Source organism: Haliotis rubra, unplaced genomic scaffold (genome assembly GCF_003918875.1).
Source record: "Haliotis rubra isolate DU_JTF1 unplaced genomic scaffold, ASM391887v1 Scf205, whole genome shotgun sequence".
Lineage (NCBI taxonomy): Eukaryota > Metazoa > Mollusca > Gastropoda > Lepetellida > Haliotidae > Haliotis > Haliotis rubra.
Window position 1 is genome coordinate 608,256 of NW_025766059.1, and position 22,320 is coordinate 630,575.

At 39.9% G+C, this 22,320-nt stretch overlaps 1 protein-coding gene and 1 long non-coding RNA gene across 14 annotated transcripts in view; one reads left to right on the forward strand and one right to left on the reverse strand.

Moving 5' to 3' along the window:
• The window catches only part of LOC124276067 (beta-1,4-mannosyltransferase egh-like), a 129,001-nt gene that overhangs the window by 14,676 nt on the left and 92,005 nt on the right, over window positions 1-22,320 (reverse strand). For 10 of the 13 annotated variants that reach the window (XM_046711708.1, XM_046711715.1, XM_046711709.1 and 7 more), the window contains one exon: window positions 10,432-10,579. The gene's annotated coding sequence lies outside the window, so the exon portion shown is untranslated. Of the gene's footprint in view, window positions 1-10,431; window positions 10,580-15,982; window positions 16,007-19,425; window positions 19,717-19,750; window positions 19,861-22,320 lie in introns of those variants that run through there. The other 3 variants (XM_046711720.1, XM_046711719.1, XM_046711717.1) reach the window with 3 other exon arrangements.
• On the forward strand, window positions 4,707-20,743 carry LOC124276068. The gene is made up of 3 exons (XR_006898406.1): window positions 4,707-4,718; window positions 10,834-10,839; window positions 20,681-20,743. It is a non-coding gene; the product is annotated as an uncharacterized LOC124276068 (long non-coding RNA).

The window sequence follows — 22,320 nt, forward strand, 5'->3', positions numbered from 1 at the left end:
GCATTGTCACTAAGGTGACATAATCCCCCGCCGCAAATTATCAAATCAAACTTATAAAGTAATGAAAGTTTAAGTTAAATGTCAACAAAAACATGACCAGTCAACCTCTCTTGATATCTTGCTCTTTAGGTGTTCAAACACACACATATTTTCAAGACTGACTTTGACCTTGACATAAATGTCATAGTGTATGAAATATGCAAAAATAGTACTAAAGAAATTGCTTATTGAAAAACATTTAAGGGAAGTCTTGAAAGTCTGATGAAAATCCAGTGAACCGTTCTTGAAATATCTTGCTGACAATTCAGGTTAACATGCTGAAATCTTCAAAGTGTCGCTGTGACCTTGAAAATTAAGTGAAGGTCACCAAAATCGACTGGGCCCAGCGCCTTCCCTAGATGAAGCTTGGTGTCAAATATGAAGAAAGTCCAGTGAATGGTTCTTTAGGTATCTCGCTGACAAGCATAACCTGCAGGTTAATATGCTGGAATCTTCAAAGTGTCTCTGTGACCTTGAAAATTAAGTGAAGGTCACCAAAATCGACTGGGCCCTGTGCCTTCCCTAGATAAAGCTTTGTATTGAATATGAAGAAAATCCAGTGAACGGTTCTTGAGATAGCTTAACATGCAGGTAAAACGTGAAAGTCCCCTTGTGACCTTGAAATGACGGAGCCTAATACTATATCCCCCGCTTCGCGCTAAACGCGCGGCGGGGGATAATAAATATCTCCATACACACAGGCTGGATATAGAGAAATATCCCTAGAAATCATTTTGTATTGTTTGACTGATCCAAACCTCCAAAGATGATAAATTAGTGGATAGGGTACATACACTGGGCTATGAAGGATCTGCAGAAGCATGATTCATACACATTTCATATACATTCATTCAGGACAATGGTAAGTAGATAGATAAAGCACCTCTCAAATTGTATACATTGACATGACCTTAAACAGTGAAAACAATTTTCAGCTGAAATGAATGGCTCTGTTAAGCTGAGGTTATATTCCAGACAGATGTATTTTAAGACTGATGTCTCATTCAGATAATGGAACATAAATATCTACCATCCAGCAATGCTGAGTGTCAGTACAAGATAGCATTCCATGAGTACGTCTGTACCTGATACCACCATCTTCACATGCCTCAAACGCATGTTGCATCAGGTATTCACAATGGAGAACCCTCTGGGGCCATGTTCATTAACTATTAATATAAGATCATGAACCAACTCCTATTTTAAGTTTGGTTTGGCTTGTAGAAATATTTTGCTTCAGTATTCAACATTTTACATAAAAAGTGAAAATCTTTTAATCCACACATCCTGCCTTCCAGATGAATACTTTTCAAATTATCTGCATGGAGTGAGTGAGTGAAGTTTATGCTGCTTTTAGCAATATTCCAGCAATATCATGGTGGGGGACACCAGAAATGGGCTTCACACATTGTACCTATGGGGTAACCCGGTCCTCAGCGTGACGGAATCTAACCAGGGGTGGAAATCTTAAAATTGATAGTGTACCCGGGAAAGTGGCACATGTAAAGTCACTTGCCCTGATATTTTTTCCACAATATCGACCGTTTTCTTGCTGAATTTTTAAATAAACAACATAATTAACATTGGAAAGTCAACTGGACACAGGTACAGTGTGATATACAAATTTGCTTGCCCAACAGAAGAAAACACTGGACTCGGACGTCGGGCAATGGGTTATTTCCACCCCTGAGGCTGCATGTAATGGTAGCTGCCATGAAACAATACCCCAGATCCCTTAAATAGGAAACCTGTAAATCTGGATAATGTCCCTGGAAATGATATTGTCCAGATAAATTAGGTGACATTGTACATTGCAAATGTAACTCCATACAAAGTAAATGCGCAAGGGATAAAAAAATACACTGACAAGATAATTCTTGTCAGTTTACTTCAGTAAATTTTGTTTTAACAGGGTATTCAAAGCATTTTGTGAGAGTCTTATATTGTTTAACAAGTTTCAAGATAGGTCAAATTTCAAATTCACATTGATACATGCCAGCTTCCAAATTAATGTCAATGTTAAAAGTCTGAACAGAGAATGATATCTAGCTGATAGCTGAGGGGGCAATTACAAGCCAATGTACTCTACTGCCGCTAGGCAGCTTCCACTGTCACCTAATGATGACCAACTGGGGACATCAACACTGACATCAAAGACTTCACCATCCTTTGTGATTACAGTAGTGGAACCAGCCTAAGTCAGATCTACTTGCAGGATAAGCTGGCGGACAGTGAGCCACATGAAAGAACCAGCTTCACTTCAAAATATTTACAGAACTGGGCAAGAAAATTGTAAGTTGTTTGTGAATCAATTAGGCCCAGGCAGCTGAAATTGTTTCAATAACAGTTTGTAAATGAGTCTGGTCTTGCAGTGGTATGTTTCTTTGGAATACTGATGAAAAGATGGGTGACGACTGTCATACCTTTTACACTTGAAATGTCGTATGAAAGATGAGAAGAAAAAACATCTTGTCAATTACTGCCTTTCAGACTTCTGTAGAGTCCTCAGTCTGGAGCTAGATGAGTGATGTTGGTGTTAGCACAACCCTTAACATATGTCAAATGATGGTATAGTCAGATGTTTGATGTAGGTTATTTGTTGATGTCTGTTGTGAAACCAGTTATGCAACATAAGTATGCATGATAGAGTTTACACCCAGTTCAGTTTGGACCTGAAGTGAAGGGACATTACTCTGCACAGTGATTCTGGGCCTGAAGTGAAGGGACACAACTCTGCACAGTGATTCTGGGCCTGAAGTGAAGGGACACAACTCTGCACAGTGATTCAGTGAAGGGACACAACTCTGCACAGTGATTCTGAGGTGAAGGGACACAACTCTGCACAGTGATTCTGAGGTGAAGGGACACAACTCTGCACAGTGATTCTGGGCCTGAAGTGAAGGGACACAACTCTGCACAGTGATTCTGGGCCTGAAGTGAAGGGACACAACTGCACAGTGATTCTGGGGGCCTGAAGTGAAGGGAGGTGAAGGGACACAACTGCACAGTGATTCTGAGGTGAAGGGACACAACTCTGCACAGTGATTCTGGGCCTGAAGTGAAGGGACACAACTCTGCACAGTGATTCTGGACCTGAAGTGAAGGGACACAACTCTGCACAGTGATTCTGGACCTGAAGTGAAGGGACACAACTCTGCACAGTGATTCTGGGCCTGAAGTGAAGGGACACAACTCTGCACAGTGATTCTGGACCTGAAGTGAAGGGACACAACTCTGCACAGTGATTCTGGACCTGAAGTGAAGGGACAACTCTACACAGTGATTCTGGACCTGAAGTGAAGGGACAATTCTACACAGTGATTCTGGACCTGAAGTGAAGGGACAACTCTACACAGTGATTCTGGACCTGAAGTGAAGGGACCATATACACCCTTCGGCCTCGTCCACATTTATCCTAAACCCGAAGAAAGATATAGCAAAATAATCGTGGGATAAAAGTAACTCACATGGCTCATTCATTAAAACAACTGCAGTATGTCTGGTGACTTGTCCTGATGAACAGCTTCACTGGCCTGGTTCCATAAACACAGGACCATTATTGGTTGAAACTCATGAAACCACATGGGATTCAAGAGATAAAGACAGTTGAGGCCATATGTCTCCATCTCTTGGAAACAGCATCTTTCTGCTTAGCCTGTTGAACACTGGATATACCTGCTAAACACTGGATATACCTGTTGAATGCAGGATGTGCCTGTTGAATGCAGGATGTGCCTGCTGAACACTGGATGTACCTGAACACAGGCCATGCCGTGCCTGTTGAACACTATCCACTAGATGAGCTGGAAAACTCTCAAACCTTATTCAATCCACCTCCGTGCTACATCTGCTTTTGTTTCATTTACCAACCAATTGAAAGCTGTAAATTATTGATTGTGATCAGAACGGTAATACCAGCAACCGTGTTAAAGGCAGTTGGCAGGCATGGAGTCACCAATCCAATCCTAACAAACCTTTCTTCTCCAGGCAAAAGTTCAGATATTTGAGGAAAACATCATAAAGCAACTTGTTAACAGTTGAAGGTCAAAAACTGTGGACTATTGATTTACAGCACTGAATTACATATTCCTGGTATCGTTGAATTGTGCATCTGAATAACATTAGATGCAGGAATTTGGACTATCTAAGAGTGAGTCACCTTCAAATGTTTAATTTATGCTTTGGGCTATCAGAATTCAGGTTTTATAGATGTCCTGATAGGTTACAACAATCTGGATCAGTAAATGTGTCTGGGGTAGTTGCATCCATGGGTTCCTGCTTGTGATGATCTGTGAGAGTCTGCTTGAAGCATTAGCCGTCTTTGATTCAAATTGTTACAATTTAATGGAGGTCTCCTCAATACCTGTCAGTCTCAGTGTGTCCCCTTCACTCAGCATTGAACAATCTTACATAAAGAGTTTAATAAGCTGAATATGTAAATCTACACATTCTGAACTGATTAATGTAAACATCATAGTATAAAACTGTTTGAATTAATGTCAGGAGCCAGAATTAGGCAATATTCTATCAGTACTGAGATGAACTGCGTACTGCCTGAGCACATACCCTCACTGACAAATCACAACAATTTTTCACAATTCAATGACATGTTGTAAAACTATTTGTTAGGTTCTTTCTCTGATGCCAATGTAATACATAAGGCCAAAAAAATAAATATTGTGTTTCAAGTTTTGAAATCTGACACCAAACAATCTGAGGCTCCAAATCAGCCAGTCCCTGTTCAACCTGCCAACTGCAGCGGTCATTCATTTAATTATGAATGAAGGAAAAACTGGGTCATGAATCCACAATCTAAAGTAGGCCAAGCATAATCACAAATCTGTAGAAATAAACTTTGAAAAGCTCAATCATTGAGTCTTTAATGAGAAAAAAATCCATCAAAAACGGAAAACAAGGAAAATTAGAAACTCTGAGAGCTTTCTGTTGTCACAGAAAACAATCCAGCTTACAATCAATGGCACTTTGCCTCCTTGAACCCCAATCTTGGAAAAGATAGAATTACCATTTCATGAATGCCAGCCAATCAGAACATTTGCATCATGTAACCATGGTTACCACATTTTTCCTGCATTGGCTCTGTTATCGGAAATGATGCAGGAAATTTGTCTCCGAAACACATCACAATATTGGAATTTACACAGGAGCATCTTTTTTGCACACATCAATTGGACATTGTTTGCATGAAGACAGTTTTAACAGTAATGAGCTCTTAGCCAGAGAGAGAGTGGGTGATGCTCTTCTTCAAATATACCTCCACAAATAGACTGGATCAAATAGTAATTACTCATGGCAACTGTGGTCTATATTCATTTGTTTTTGTATCATTTGAAATTTGCAGTATAAATATTGCTTGAATGTAAGTACTCTTTCAGCAATGCCAGTTAGTGACAAAGTCATGCTTCATACAATGGGCGAATGGTACTAAACATAGCTTAATAATATCACATACAATGGAAAGTGTCAGGTTTTTGTGAATGTCAAATCCAGTGGACATAAATATTTCAGCCCTCATTCTTTGGCAATATTCAAGGCCAGTTTAAATATTTTTCAACTGTTGAAGAAATATCCACATGATTAAGCAAAGTCAGGACCCTGATAACAATTAGTATGGTAGGGACACATTTGCATGTGATCTCCTTATATTGGGAGGCCAGTAATGGGGGTCTGTCATAGCACTAGCATTCACTTGGCATTTACTCAGACGAGTGTCAAACCTTTCACTTGTCATGTAAATGTATATCCCTGGACACTAGTTTCCAGATCACTATCTGTAAATGTGTGTTATATCAAGCCAGACCACGGACCAAGTCATGGCTGACACTAAGATTCCAGGAGAAAACCCTTCCAGAAAGTTATGACACTTGAGGCTGTGGCTCACTCTGCTAATGTTCTTCCTGCATTGAACACTATGGATAATGTTATTTTCATTGCCATTCTAAAATGAGAACCTTGAAAGCCATAATAGCACATCATACTGATAGAAATGTATGCTCACATGAAAACACACAGGGTGTAACATGCTGGTCATGTATTGATTCATTATCCATTAAAACTGTATGTTTGGAATAGATCCAACAGCCTCTGTATGGTGTATTTCCCTATCATACAGATCACAGAACCTTGGTACCAGTGATGGAAATATCTACTGGACTGGTTACTGGGCAGACACCAGTTACACTGCCATGAAAATGTTGGTGTTCATTCTCTCAGTCACTGGTTTTCCAGGTCTACATTACTATCAATAACAGATTACCATCATCTAGTAAAGCTGTGTAGCCATCAAACATTATTCACCCAGCCATTACTGTAGTGTACCATGTCCAACATTTTTAACTGTGGATTCTTGTGAATTGGAAACTCCTAGGACTCAGATGAAAAGCAAGGGGTCCTTGTCATAACCAATTATGGTGGAACCTTAGAAAAACAAAAATATCTTGGGGAGGAAAGCTTAGAAGTTTTGGCTGACATTGCCCACAACTTTCTAATGTCTCCTGAATCTAAGAAATTGTCCAGGGAAGAAAAATCTCAAACTGAGCATGGGTCACACACAATAGCTTATCAACTAACAAAGACCATTCATTATGCACACAAAATGGCCATTCAACTTAATAATTTCAAACCTAAATGATCGGTTTAGAACTGAATCCCTCTATTTTTTCAGCAGCTGATATTTGAGGCAGGATTCTCCTAAAGAGGTATAAGCCCCATTACTTGGTAAAGTATGGCTTGCTGAGAAATGGAAGTCCCACAAGCGAAGTCATAAAACCCACAGTGCCCAGGTTTACTGCACACATCAACTGCACATAAAACACTGGGACACTCCGTAATCCCGAGAAAGCATCAAGGACTCTTTTTATATAACATTTAAACCCTAAGCCTTCAGAGACTACCAAGCAAATGGAATCTGGGAATGTATTGAATGCTGCCTAATTGCTGCTGAATGCAACTAGACCTTCTAGTGATCCTGATTAAATGCCAGCAGATCCTTGCTGCTGACACTGCAAAGCATCAATGAGTGAGTGAGTGAGTGAGTGAGCATGTGAACTGGGAGAGCGAATGAGAGAGTGTGAGTGAATGATCTGGGTTTACTGCTGCTTGCTTCAGTTACATCAGAACTGCACAGGTTGTTCAATCCTTTGTCCAGTGCTCACAGACTATTGGGTTAAAAACATGAGACTATCTGTGGCTTGACACGTAATCATTGGATCCTGGCAAAGCTATAAGAAGCAAACTGTGCTCATCAACATGAAGGCTCTTCAACAAAAAGCCACCTGTGTTCTCAAGTTAGAGAGATCATGTAGGCTAAAGATTTCACATTACTGTGTCAGGTCTTGAGTGTATCAAGGTGTTCTGGCAAAGTGAACTGTGCCACTGAACAGCTGCCAAGAACCTCCTGATCAAGTTGTTGTATAATGGGAGAGAGAGAGGTGGTCCAGCTCCGGTCCAGGTCCAGCTCCGGTCCAGCTCCGGTCCAGCTACATCACAGCAGCAGTTGTGAAGCAAGTGACTGAAGTATGATCATCACAATGGACAGGGCACAACACACAGTTACTGAGTCTGACTTGATCCCTTCCATTTTGCCAACCTGTTACAACCAGCTATGGGGTGCAAGGGACCATTGGAAGCCTTCTTTCCAATGCGTTTGCAGAGATAAGATCCTCCATATCCTTGGGGTATGACAAGACACCAACTTTGACACCTCAACGTTGAAAATACATTCACCAGGAAACAGAAATAAAATGTGACCATGACATTCTGCATACTGTCTCCACAGCTGCAGATCCTTCATGTAATGGTTCAGCCTACAAACCAATGCCATTTGGATAATCCTCTATTGCCTCAAGCATCAACATATGGCTATTCCTTTTTATGTAAGAGAACAGACACTTTTGCTCCTTTTTACTGAAAAAGGCTTTTCACCTGACAGATTAATGGACAAGTCCAGTGATGATAAACATTTTACTACCTAATAGAAACAAGAGAATCTGTAAATCAATTTAGTAGATCAATACCACTCCCGCTTGCCACAGCAACTGTGAGCAGAGGAGGACGAGGGAATTCGATGCCACCAGATGGCACAACTATCGCCACAAATCTTCCGAAAGACAATAATATGATTTGAAAGCTAGTCTGGCCTTCTTTGCCCGCTGATGAATATTCAAAAAGTTAACTTCATTGTCTGCACGTGGGAATTCTTTAAAGCACAAAGCCTCCACTAGATATGTCTTGTGGTGTATTCTTCAACATAAGCAACTATGGAACGTGACCTTCTGTGATCTGAAGACTTAGAACTTTCCCGAGTCACATAACTGGAACTGACTGCTCAGCTGTGGTCAGTGGCCTGTTTGAATTAATGCTGTCCTGCAGAGTTGAAGCCTTTGAACAGGCAGGAAAACATCACTAAAATTAGTGATGAATTCTAATGTTAAATTTAAAATAATAAAATATTCTGTAAATTAATGTTGGCAGTGTCTTGTTTAGATGGGTACTTTGTTTTCAAGGATAATTTTAGTTGCAGACTTTCTCTACAGAGGTGATATAGATGATGAGTGAGTGAGTGAGTTTGGTTTTGCGCCTTTTAGCAATATTCAAGCAACATCATGGCGGGGGACACCAGAAATGGGCTTCACACAATGTACCCATGTGGGGATTCGAACCCAGGTCTTCAGCATGACGAGCCAACGCCTTAACCACCAGGCTACCCCACCGCCCCTGATATAGATGATGACTATAAGTAAATGTGGGTGTTGATCTTTCAGTCTCATCATGCTGTAGCAGGAAAGTCACATGCAAGTTGTACACACCAACACTTAGTGGAATCTGTGAGCATTGGCCTGGTGTTGACAGACCAAGGATCATTAATGAGATTTTTTCAGCCATTCAAACCCATCCTGGTATGTGATAATATGTGACTGAGTGAGTTTAGTTTTACTGCATGAGCATCGATCTATGGAATTGGGATACAATGATATGTGATAATATGTATACATGTATCAATACTGGGAGCCTCTTCTGCCAAGAATTCCCTATGAGGAGACAAGCATCACATACTCAGGGCCTATTCTGTCCATGGACACCTATGGGGAACCAAGTATGAGGTACTCCATCCCTCATCCCGTAATCCTGAACAGAAGACAAGTATGAAGTACAGGGGTTTTCTTCTGCCCCTCTGGAATCCCTGTCAGGAGACACTATGGCATACTCAGGGACCAGTCTGCCCCAAGTCCCTATATGGGCAGGTCAAAGTATCGTGCCCTGGAATTCCCAGTGAGCGAATGATTTTAGTTTTATGATGCTTTTAGCAATATTTCACCAATATCACGGCAGGGGACACCAGAAATGGGCTTCACACATTGTACTCATGTGAGGAATCGAACCCGGGCCTTCAGCGTGACAAACTAACGCTTTAACCACTAGGCTACCCCAAGTGAGTGAGTGAGTTTGGTTTTGCGCCTTTTAGCAATATTCAAGCAACATCATGGCGGGGGACACCAGAAATGGGCTTCACACAATGTACCCATGTGGGGATTCAAACCCAGGTCTTCAGCATGACGAGCCAACGCCTTAACCACCAGGCTACCCCACCGCCCCTGATATAGATGATGACTATAAGTAAATGTGGGTGTTGATCTTTCAGTCTCATCATGCTGTAGCAGGAAAGTCACATGCAAGTTGTACACACCAACACTTAGTGGAATCTGTGAGCATTGGCCTGGTGTTGACAGACCAAGGATCATTAATGAGATTTTTCAGCCATTCAAACCCATCCTGGTATGTGATAATATGTGACTGAGTGAGTTTAGTTTTACTGCATGAGCATCGATCTATGGAATTGGGATACAATGACATGTGATAATATGTATACATATATCAATACTGGGAGCCTCTTCTGCCAAGAATTCCCTATGAGGAGACAAGCATCACATACTCAGGGCCTATTCTGTCCATGGACACCTATGGGGATCCAAGTATGAGGTACTCCATCCCTCATCCCGTAATCCTGAACAGAAGACAAGTATGAAGTACAGGGGTTTTCTTCTGCCCCTCTGGAATCCCTGTCAGGAGACAATATGACATACTCAGGGACCAGTCTGCCCCAAGTCCCTATATGGACAGAAGGTCACAGTATCGTGCCCTGGAATTCCCAGTGAGTGAATGATTTTAGTTTTATGATGCTTTTAGCAATATTTCACCAATATCACGGCAGGGGACACCAGAAATGGGCTTCACACATTGTACTCATGTGAGGAATCGAACCCGGGCCTTCAGCGTGACAAACGAACGCTTTAACCACTAGGCTAGCCCACCGGCCCTTGGAATTCCCTGGGGACACACGTGTGATCTTGAGGCTCTATTCACCCTGATAGTTACCTGTGAGGTGATGGAGATGTCCGGCAAGGTATAATCCACGACACGATTAATCCAGTGGGCAGGTAATGCTGTAGGTGAAGCTGTATCTCCGGTGGTTACAAGGCCTTTGCCCTTCCATCAACCTCAGCTGCTTTACACACCTTGATATCTGCAAACACAAATATATATGTCAATAGTCTGATATCTACAGGAATCAATGAACGAGGAACTGGTCGCAAACAAACCAACATGAGTCACATGCCACACATACAAATATACACATTGATCACTTCTACACCGGATATCTTGTGTTTGCGTCACCCCTTTAATTCAGGGTAAAACCATACAAAATGATGAGGTTATTATTGGATTTAAACTTAATATCAGAAAACAAACAAATGGTGACAGCAGCATCTGCTGTAGTGTCAAGTTGACATCTATCCCACACATACCCGTGGCCACATCAGTGTTTACTCAAGCGAATCTGCTGGTTGAAAATTGATTGCTGTGTAAATGATGACATACTGCATGTCAGTTTGAATTTTTAATGGCATGATCCAACCCATTATAATATTGGCTATTTATATAATCAGTTATGAGAATTTGGGCTGCGCAATATAACTGGTTTACCAGTATTTACCAGTTCAGACATGAAAACGATACGTATTGTAATACGATAACCGGTATTTTGACATGCATTTGGAAAACTTTGTAACACTCGTATATCTTCGGAGATTTCCACTTTTTAAGTTGTTCCTTTCCTAATTTCATTTGTGCCAAAAATATTATTTACATTTTGAGTTTGTCATGATTAAAAGTTTTTATTAAAACTTAATTAAGCATAGTGATTTTGTTGTGTTTTTGCTTTATAAATCAAGCATTAACTCGATTATAAGTAGTTATTTGTTTTAAAAAAACCTACAATATATTGCAATACATATCGCAATATATACTTTTGCATCGCAATATATTGCAATATGAAAATTCTCTGCAATACCCACCCCTAATGAGCATGGTATGAGTGAAAAAAGAGGAAAATGAACCAGGGGTCATGGGGTCAGGTTTAGAAGAATCACAAGAATGACCCTAGCGCGATCAAATCCGGGATTTCTGCGGATCAGTGGAAAATGTTCATCCCTGTAAAATGCATGTCGAAACTAACCAATGATAGTTTACCATGTGTGTTCTGTCAGGTAATATCACCATTATAATCTTAGATCTATACATAAGGGCCACTTTGGTTGAATGAACTTGCACCATATGCTTACTGAAATATGATATGGTGAATTCAAAAGGTCAATAAGGATTGCAGATGGTGCAATCAATTCTGGGGCTTCAAACTTCAAACTTGGTGACAGGCTGCTTATATAGGAAGAATCTGGAAGAATTATTTGGACAGTTTTGCTGCAAATACTGAAATACTTTGTCTGCTATGAATGGTCAAAGCATATTACCATTGATGGTAATAGTAAATAAGATGATGAAAATCACTGGAACCATGAAATTTCAAATGGACTGGCTACATATGCACAACTGGCTGACAAGGCAAATTCACATTATTTTCAAGATTAATCCCAGCATGTAATACCAAAACTAGAGTTCCTTCCCTCAGCAATATTTCATGCAATCGACTGAACTGCAGCCACAATGGAAGTGAGTGAGTGGGTGAGTTTAGTTTTACGCCTATTGGTCTCTTCTGTGATATGTAAACAAATGAGATACCAGGTAATACGTTTTCTGAAACTATTTTCATTATGGAGCACAATTTCAGTCCTGAGTTCTTCTTACATCCCTCTTTACAGTCAGTGGCTGACTGACGCATAGCTGCATGTTAACCATCATGACAACTTGCTACACCACTCGAGGTAGAAAACTGGGAGGTTTCAACTTCGTATCCACACAAATCCTTTCGCAATTCTCTGAGCCCTCTTAATCATTTCAAAAAAAACAAACTTTGCAGCCTTCTCTTCAAACAAGAAGAAAAGAAATCTAATTTTCAGCCATGAGCTTACTTTTAAATATGTTGAGTGAGACAGCACACAGCTGACAGAAAGCAACAATTCTCCTTCTCATTTGAACAATCGATGGAATCCATGGAAATGGGAGATGTGTGTTGACACTGCTTATAAAGACTACACAGTGTGAGTGACATGGTTCAGGCCTACCAAAGAAATTGAAGGGGATGTGTTGCAAGGATGGGAGGATTGTCTCCTTCAACCACAGGCCTACCAAAGAAAACTTTCCCACTGTGCAGAAAAACTCAGAAAAGCCCACATTAATCGTGGAAATAGCAACATAAACATATTACCTCGCTACTGAAACAGTAACAACAGCAACAAAAGACTATGAAACTGCAACATTTTTGTATCAGCACACTTTGACCTCTACTGCGCATGCACATTACGATCCGCACTTCTTGCAAATTTCTGAGCAACCTTGAATCGCCTCGGCGTAGAAAAGTACCGGTATTGAATATGTCGAAATAATCAAAGGATCTTCTACAAATCTGTACCTGTTCTGTGAGTGAGTGGTTATTGTGTTTGATCATGGTCAGTGAGATAGGAGGTACTGGACATTGGAAAACCCCCACCCACCCCCACCCACACACACACACACACAGATAAACCTGACTGTCTCAGTCACGCCTATAATTTTCAAGCCCCACTCACTCTCTTCACAAGTCTCTGATATTTAAAAAGCGCTCCTGATGGTAAATTGTAGGATAATACAGGAAGAGCCCTACTTTCATCTAACCGCTGTGTCCATTTTGAAGTAATGATATTTAAAGCGAAAAACTATCAGCATGAATGTGGGTCTAGCTGCAGATTCTGCATCAGTTGGGAGAGGGATCTCATATCCACCATAATGGTGTACTTAACTCATGAAACGAAATACAATTAAACAAAGCATTATTCACGCATGCATGGCCACAAGGAGGCAGAAACTGATCAAGGCCTGATGCAGCAATCATGATGTACTCATCTGGTCATATTCTTCCCTGGAATGTCAGCCTTTTGTTTCTACTTCACTTTAGTTGTGTCAAAGGAGCAAGTTCAATGAATTCTTGACTATCCGGAGTGGAGTGGAGCGGAGTAGAGTAGAGTAGAGTAGAGTGGAGAGTGGAGGGAGTGGAGGGGAGTGGAGGGAGTGGGTGGAGGAGGGGGGGAGGAGGGAGGGAGGGAGGGGAGAGGTGGCGGATGGGGCAGGGAGGAGTGGAGGTGGAGTGGAATGGAGTGGAGTGGAGCGACTGATCGGAAACAACAACAATCTTGTGAAAAGCTTTTAAACAAACGCATTTTGTTCCAAAGATCGATAGAATGGTAATAGTAATTTTGATACAGGCAGAAGGCAACTCTGAAATGGTTTCATGTACAAAGAAGAGGGTAAAAGGGTAACATATTCTGGATCATCTCAACAAATCAACAAGGAAAACCATTGAAGCAAACATAATGACAACACAAGTGACGTACCTTGCCATAACATCCTCTAACAGCATTCACACACGCTTGTCAATATCCAAGCAGGACCAACAACCACATTTAATCCCTTCAGACCCCATCCCCTCAAAACGTCAACTTGGGCCTGACCCACATCACATTTGGAAGAGTCAATTGACACTGGTGGGTAGTTTAGTCTGACAACAATTAAGCCGATCTTTTTGTTCCCAGACTAGATGGTCATTTGTGTATCTGTCCATGAACCTTCAATTTGTCATATCAGGCAGGTTAGCAATAGCACTTGATTAGAAAGGACAAACAGAGCTCCTTAATGAGCAGGGTTTCTTTATTGACCAGACACACCACGCAGCAGCCCAGGATTACAACCTCCTATCAAATTTTCCCACATTTGGGGCAGACAATGCCCGATATGATTGAGTGAAAGGTTCCAAAACGGCCCAGAGCCTTTGATCCGATAACTCAGTGATAGCCAAAGTTCTTGCTTGGCAATGTGGCATAAATACTGTCTTGAACCTAATTGGTTTATGCTTGAAAACAGGAAATTGTGACAATCAGAGAATTTATAGTTCTCTCAAACATGCTTTGGCTTTCATGAGGATTGGACGAAATGAAGAAAAATGTCTGTCCTTTCGGTGCAGTAGTCCTCACTGTGGACAAGGTCACAGATATTGATATAAAGTTGCATTATTCGTAAGACCTCTTAATTTCATGGTTGTTTAACCTAAGTCAACATGTCTTCTTTTCAAAATCTAAAATGATCAGTGATGATTGTTTCCCGAATTTGATCAATACTGAATGAAAAGTTGTGTAACTATGCCATCTGAATCTCATCACATTGGTTGAGAAAAACCAGTGACACATGACTAGAATCCTTTCAGACCACCAAGAAACGAAAACAGAACATCATGACTACTCTATTAAACAACCAATTTCCAGTGCTTTTTGGTTCATGCAAAAAGGTCCAGACAAAATTAACCTTCAACAAATAAAAATAACAAAGCTATATCTGTTATTTTGGAACAAGCAGGCTAACAAATTAGCCATTATGTTTGTACAGGAGTTAATGAAGCTCAGATAATCCCGGTCAATGTAAGTAGTTAACGAGCAGTGTTAAATAACTATGTTCAACACTGTTTGACATTTCAAAGGATGATAATCACTAAATGTTTTCATGACATGCTGAAACAGTAGGGATGTCTTTAAAAAGATAAACAAAGCAATTTATGTAAAATGTTAGCACTACACACAAAACCATGACTAACGCAGAACTGGATTTGTGTCTGTTTTTTTAACGTAAGAATAAACACCATAAAAAAAGAAATAAAATATTGTATATTTTTTTAAATCTAAGATATATGTAGTAACAGTAATTAGATATGTTTGAGTACAGAAAAGGTTCTAGCGCATTGCATTTCATAGACATGATGTGTCCCTCCTTCGCAACAGAAGCTCTGGTATCCTCAGACAGAATTCATCACTATATTATGTTCGGATCACATAAATAACTTTGAAAACATTGCAGTGATAAAAACCTAGCATACTCACTGAGATACTGACTGGCTAAAACATATTTGCCAAACACCTTCACTAGAAATTCTCAGAGTCAAATCAATCAAATCCACCATCAGTGTAAAAAATACCAACAGACTTTGTGTCTCATATATGTCATCACAAGGTTACAGTTCATTTATCTAAACAAGTCTCAATTAAATCTTGTAAATAGCAATGTAAAACGTATAATCTGTATCTAAATGTTTTACATCAATATTACCTGCAGATTTTTTACTTCATATTCACTTAAATTAAGCAGAACGCTATACCCAAAGTCACACCAAAACGTTGCTCTTCATTGCATGACTACAATTAAAGACTCAATGTCAACATTGAGGTTATTTTCATTTCAAAGTAGGACTTATTGCTTGTTTCAGGAGTAGATCAATAAAACAGATAGCTGTAGTCGACAGATTTGACATTCTGTTGCAAAAGGAAAACATTAATATTTGAAACATAGACACACATATCCAGTTACACCATTAAGTCAAAAACACATTATCTGAAGTGTATAACAGCCAAAATCTAGAACAAAGAAACAAAAGCAATAAAACAACACAAACCTGAAGACAAAAATCCTTCCACAAATAGTGAAAATCAGTTTACCTGGAGTAACTCCTTCATAAACTGTCCACAGTTACCTGACCACCCTTTCCCTAACAGACTCGTAAAGCAACTAGCTCCAAGCACCATGTGAAACAATGGCACTGCAAGGTACATAGTTACATGCAAGCTGGTTAATCCCTGCCAACCCCAAACAATCTTAATCCCCTCCATACAGGGCAAGAGGCTAAGAGGGAGTTAAGTACATCCCAGGCAGTAGATCTACTGGCAGCTGCACGTGTGCACACACTGAACTTGGCCTGTCTTACAAAGTTCCATAAAAACACAGGAACAGGAAGAAATAATCGTCATTCCATTCTCGCTCTAGCAAGGCTCAAATTCCTCTGTCTTCCAGCTTACATCACTATGAACCGACAATCTATATTTTCTACCATGCACTGTCAGCATTTTGTGTGAATCCTGGCTTGTACTTGTTTATTGCAAGAAACTCCTAACAGGGTTGGAGGTATTGCTTTTAATAGGGAAAGGCATAAAGTGGTGGGATCATTACCAGAACTCTCTGCAGTGCCATCAGATTTCCCCTGCCTATTACACTGATTGCTTCACACAGAGATGTTTTTCGCGTGACCTATTGTGGGAGCTTCCCCAAGGGGATTCCTCAGCTTCATCAGTTGGGGCTGGATCAGCATCAAGTATGCTGGCAATACCAGGAACTCTGATGTGCATGAAAACTCAGCCGCATTACATTGCTGAGTGGGAAAAGAAGGAGACAATGGGAAGAAAACGCCTGAAGGCCATGCTTCATTAGAGGCCAGGGATATTATTAACATTATAATACACAGGGCCTCTCATTTTGGGAGAGTTGGAACTCCATTCCATATTAATAATTCATTCTGTCAACATTACCCCCTGAAGTTCTCTGTTGTCATATCAGGGACACTGACAGCGTGAGGTGAGGTGAGGTGAGGTGAGGTGAGGTGAGGTGAGGTGAATGCGCTAAATGAAGCAAGTCTAGATTTCCTCAGGTTTACTCATCTAACTGGGGCTTCTTTACAGCTAAAATGGGTTTATTTGTTTCTATTAAAATTATATATATTCAGAGACTAAGCATTAGTCTACTCAAAGCACTGTTAAACCAAATTCACACACTCACTTAGTCCTGTTTGAAACAACCAAACATCAAAATCCATAACTTTCACTAACACAATTTACACCTTAGTGAAGACATTCATTAATAAGGGTAACCAGCCGTCACAGCTGATGTAAATGCAAGGCATCACTTGTCAGTTCCGTTCAGCGAGAAGCATACAAGAAGGTATCACACAAGACCACCACACCAACCCTGCCTCCGAGATCAACACTGACATAATGAAAACAGAGGCAAAGCATTCCTGAAAATTGGCCGCAGATTCTGCCATTAGTTGTGTATCAAGACGTAATGGCTCCATGGAAGATAAAGCTGGCAGCTTGTCCAAGCCCCTAAATTCATCAGAGCTCCTATTTGCTGTAATTAAAGATGAAAGGTGGCTTGTATCTTGCAGGTTTTACAAGTCCCCTTTGGTGAAATAATTCCACAAAATGATCTTGACATCAGGGCTGTAGTGAGTCAATGTCACAGTATTGGACATTATTTTAGAGTCCAATATTAATTCTGGGCCTGGGCCCCATAGAGCTATCATAGGGTTATGAGTGAGTGAGTGAGTATGGTTTTACGCTGCTTCTAGCAATATTCCAGCAATATCACGGCGGGGGACACCAGAAATGGGCTTCACACATTGTACCCATGTGGGAAATCGAACCCGGGTCTTCGGCGTGACGAGCAAACACTTTAACCACTAGGCTACCCCACGCCCTCATAGGGCTATGACTGTCGTAAGTCAATGTTACAGTATAGGACGTGCAACAGTCGTAGTGCTACAATAGGTTTGTGAAGCTGGGTCCTGTTGGGTAGCCTCGTTGTTAGAGAATCTTGAGTTTGATTCCAGTGTATAAAGCCCATTCTTGATGTTCCATCATCTCATGCTGGTATATCGAAAAAAAGACACTCACCAACTCAGTATCCTTTGAACATGGTTGGTCATTCATGTTTCTATCTATTCTTCTGGTGACACAGATGACACTGTAGCCACCAGGCCAGCCTAATGATGCTTGGTTGCATGTTACATACCTAACAACTAATCACAGCCAACATCTCAAGGCTCTACAAACCTTCAGTGACATCACTGTTCTCAATCACATTAAATATCATGTACCTGATTCCATAATATCCTTGGGATATTATCTCTACACGTTCCTGTGACACTGTACCATGTGAATAATATCCCTTCATATTGATCTGTTTTCTATTTGAACACAATCTATTTAAAAACTTGAGCTGCATGATAAAAAATGAAACTACAAATGTCTTCTCTAAACTTCACTGGGTCACATGAAAACTTGCGAAATTGTAAACTTTAAAAGGATACGAAGATGCTAACAAACTGATGCTTTTAATAATTTTTCTTTCAAGTTCAAGTAGGCCAGCAAGAGATATTTTACACTTGTTTCCAAGTTTTAGACAAAGTATGTTTGAAGCGATGCTGCTTCAGATATTTAAAAGGCTCATAAGTATAATAAAACATTTCATGTTTTATAGGATTTAAAATCCTTAGATTGGAGTTTAAAATCCCTTGAAAGTGTCTTAAACACCAAAAACACCACAGAAGAGTAATAACAGTGAAACACCTAATTCATTCAGCATGGTCTTTCTAACCTCTAAGCATATATTTAATAAATTCTCTCATCAACCACTCAAGCAGCCTATTTTCAGAACTCTGATAAAAGAGTGAGTGAGTTTAGTTTTACGCCACACTCATTTAATTCCAGCTACATGGCAGCAGTCTGTAAATAATCGAGTCTGAATGAGACAATCCAGTGATCAACAGCATGAGCATTGACCTGTGCAGTTGGGAACCGATGACATGTGCCAACCAAGTCAGCGAGCCTGACCACCCGATCCTGCTAGTCGCCTCTTACGACAAGCATGGGTTACTGAAGATCAATATTCTAACCCAGACCTTCATGGGTACTGATAAAAAGAGACTAAAGGGTTGCTTAATGCTCCACTTAGACTTGCACAAGTCTCTGAGGTATAAATTAATAGTTTAAATGATAATTTCTACAAAATGATAAATAACAGACTGAGGTCCTGTTGCTTATGTAGAAAAATCTGCAATGAAATTTAACATGACGCTTTTAACACAGTGGTATCTACCCCTTTAATGTAAGACACAACACCGTCAACGTTTGGAACTTGCTTCTTCACAAGAGGACACAAAATGCTCTGCTGGAAAAACCAATTGACTCAACTAAAATCACCTATAATAACCCTGCAGAGACATTTACTCTATAAACCTTGCTTGGATATTGAAAAGAAATGAATGATAAAAAGACGACACTGCACCATATCCTTTTTGATCCAATTATTGCTGTTCCCAATGACCGCCTGCAAGCAGCTGAGGCTGTGCGGTCTGATACAGAGACTTGTGATGCGACACCATCATGTACACGATCTTGTACATCCAGCTGTGAAGCAACACCTCCACTTCCCGCCAGCAGCATGATCAGCAATCAAATGAGTAGTAATGCAGCTCCTTGCATAAATAAATTTGTGTGTTTCTATGGAAACTGTCTCATTAGAAAAAGGTGATGATCTACTTCCACTGAAACTGCCAGAAAGGTAATATTCTAGCTGAAGCTTAGATGACATGTTGAAAGTCTACTTTTACATTCATCTCATATAATTGCATGATCTCTTCCTGTCATTACAAGGATGAAGATGATGTGAAGTGATCATCTGCTGCGTGGGTGATGCTGGATGGATCGGTCTGTCAAACATATGACTCAGACCTTGGGATGCCTTCAGTTCTGTGTCTTTGCCTGGATATGTATTTGTATCACGAGTCTCACTGAACAACTGCTTACAAACAGAAACAAGCATAATAATTACAACCTGCTGAGACGACTCCACAATGGCCGACACACCTCAGTGAATTTCTTTTCAAGGCAGCATAAGGAGATTGTGTCTGTTCAGAAAAAACATCAATGAACAAGTAGAAAGTCTGTTCAGTATGATGCATTGAGTTAACAGGATTCAGTAAATCACAGTTACATTGTTGTTGTTATATAATGGCTAAATAACTGTCCCAACATTAGCTCTATCATAACTGAAAATCAGGTTTATGAACATTCAGAGCTACATGACTCAGCGGTCAGTTCACTCTCCTAACATGGCTATATCGTAGGGGTGACTATGGAGGGGAAAACAACTTTCGCGATAGCGATAGTCTATTGCAACATGCTATTGCTAAAGTGATAGTCTATTGCGATCAACTATTGCAATACTATTGCGATCAACTATTGCAATAGTTTTTTCTCCTTGAATTGTCTCATTTGAAGTCATTTCCCAAATGAATGTATAGTTTATATGAAATAAAAACAAGTTGAAGTAGAGTCACTCCAATTTAATAACTGACAAATTTGAAACCCAGATCAAGTAAACATTTAAAACATAAACTTATTGCTATTCACAATTCCAAACTCCGAGTCGCAAGCCGTGCTTGCCATCATGTTTGTTTAAGAGGTAACACTGGCGGATAACTCCAAATCAAAGTGAACGAATCTGGTAATTCCTGTATTTTGCACTGCACATTTATCAGCGGAAGTCAATTACTACAAACTATCGATAGCCACACATACTATCGATGCATTGATAGTTTTTTTCGTTTCTACCATCGGTTAATCATTATCGGAGACTTGACAATTGCAATCCATCGACAGTTCGATGCATCATTACAGCCCTACTATATCGTGACCAAAACACAGCTTCATCATCCTAACACCAATTAAGATCATCAGGAAACCATTAATTATTTTTGCTGCTGTAATTATGGTTCTGACAGACATATAATCATTGGGCTCAGATCACTTCGCAGGACTGGGTCCAAATGATTGGACTATTAGTTATAACTATGCTCAGGTACAGTTTGGAAAACCGATTGTGAGAGTGAGTACACTATTACCAACCTTTAGCAATATTCCTGCAAGATCATGTCAGGGAACACAGAAATAGGCTTCACACATTGAATCCATGGAGGAATTGCAAACTATGCCCTTGTCTTCTTCATGTGACACACAGAAGTCGAAGTGCAAGATCCTGCATACGTACATGAACATACACATGGTATATATGATGAATAAATAATACCATGCAAGTGTCAAGCTTGCTGCAGCAAGCTGACCTAACAGTGATGTGCTTATTTCCTCCACTGGCAGTCAAAACAATCAATCTTGTCAGGCATATTACACAACCAGGAGGTTTAGGAATCCATCACAATGCCATCATCAATCATTTCTTACAACCAATTAGTTTGAACCAATTAATTACAATCAGCAAAACTCTAACACTTATAGAACGGAAATGAAAGGCAACGGTCCTCTGTTATTGATGACTACACTCTTACACCATAAAGACAATTATTAGTTATTGTTCTGTGTTGTCCTATGTAATTGTCCATAGAAAAACATCCAAAATGTAAGCTTGTATTCAATAACACGTTGCATCAGTGCCCTGTAAATGACTTGGCTTCTGATGAGAGATAACAGTAAATGTCAATAAGCATGACTCTTTGAAATGTTACTAATGTCATAACTCAATTATAGAATGAATTGGCATAGAATCAAACTGACAGTTTTACATCAAGGAACATGTGTTGAAAGCATGTCACCTTTTTTGTGGTATTTAATACTATTAGGCACACATTTCATCACAACACTACCAATGAACTCCAATGTTGAACAAACTTTATGGATAACAACTTCTTCTATTATGTAATAACTGAAGTTGTTATCCATAAAGTTTGTTCAATATTGTATCTCCCAACTTCTAAACTGCTACTCAAAGAAGAATTTAATTCCTTGTGACACGAATGTATTGCCATCTACACAGAGAGAAAAGCTCAATGTAGGCAATTACAGGAATGCACTTTGAATCAAAAACTGAAATTCAGTATGAGAGAATTAATAAAAACAGAAAATCATTCAGTAAACTGTTGGGATTTCATCTGATTACCTTTCATCTTACACTATCCATTAATTAGACGGGTTGAAACACTGAATTGGTAGGAGAGTGTAAAGATATATTCCACATTAAGTTAAACAGACTTAGTGCACAGATGAACACACTGGCAATTGTATAGACTAATGCTTAGTCTCTGGATATATATAATTTTGATAGTAACAAACAAGCCCATTTAAATTGAAAAGGAGCCCCAGGCAGACCCTGAACCTGAGGAAATCT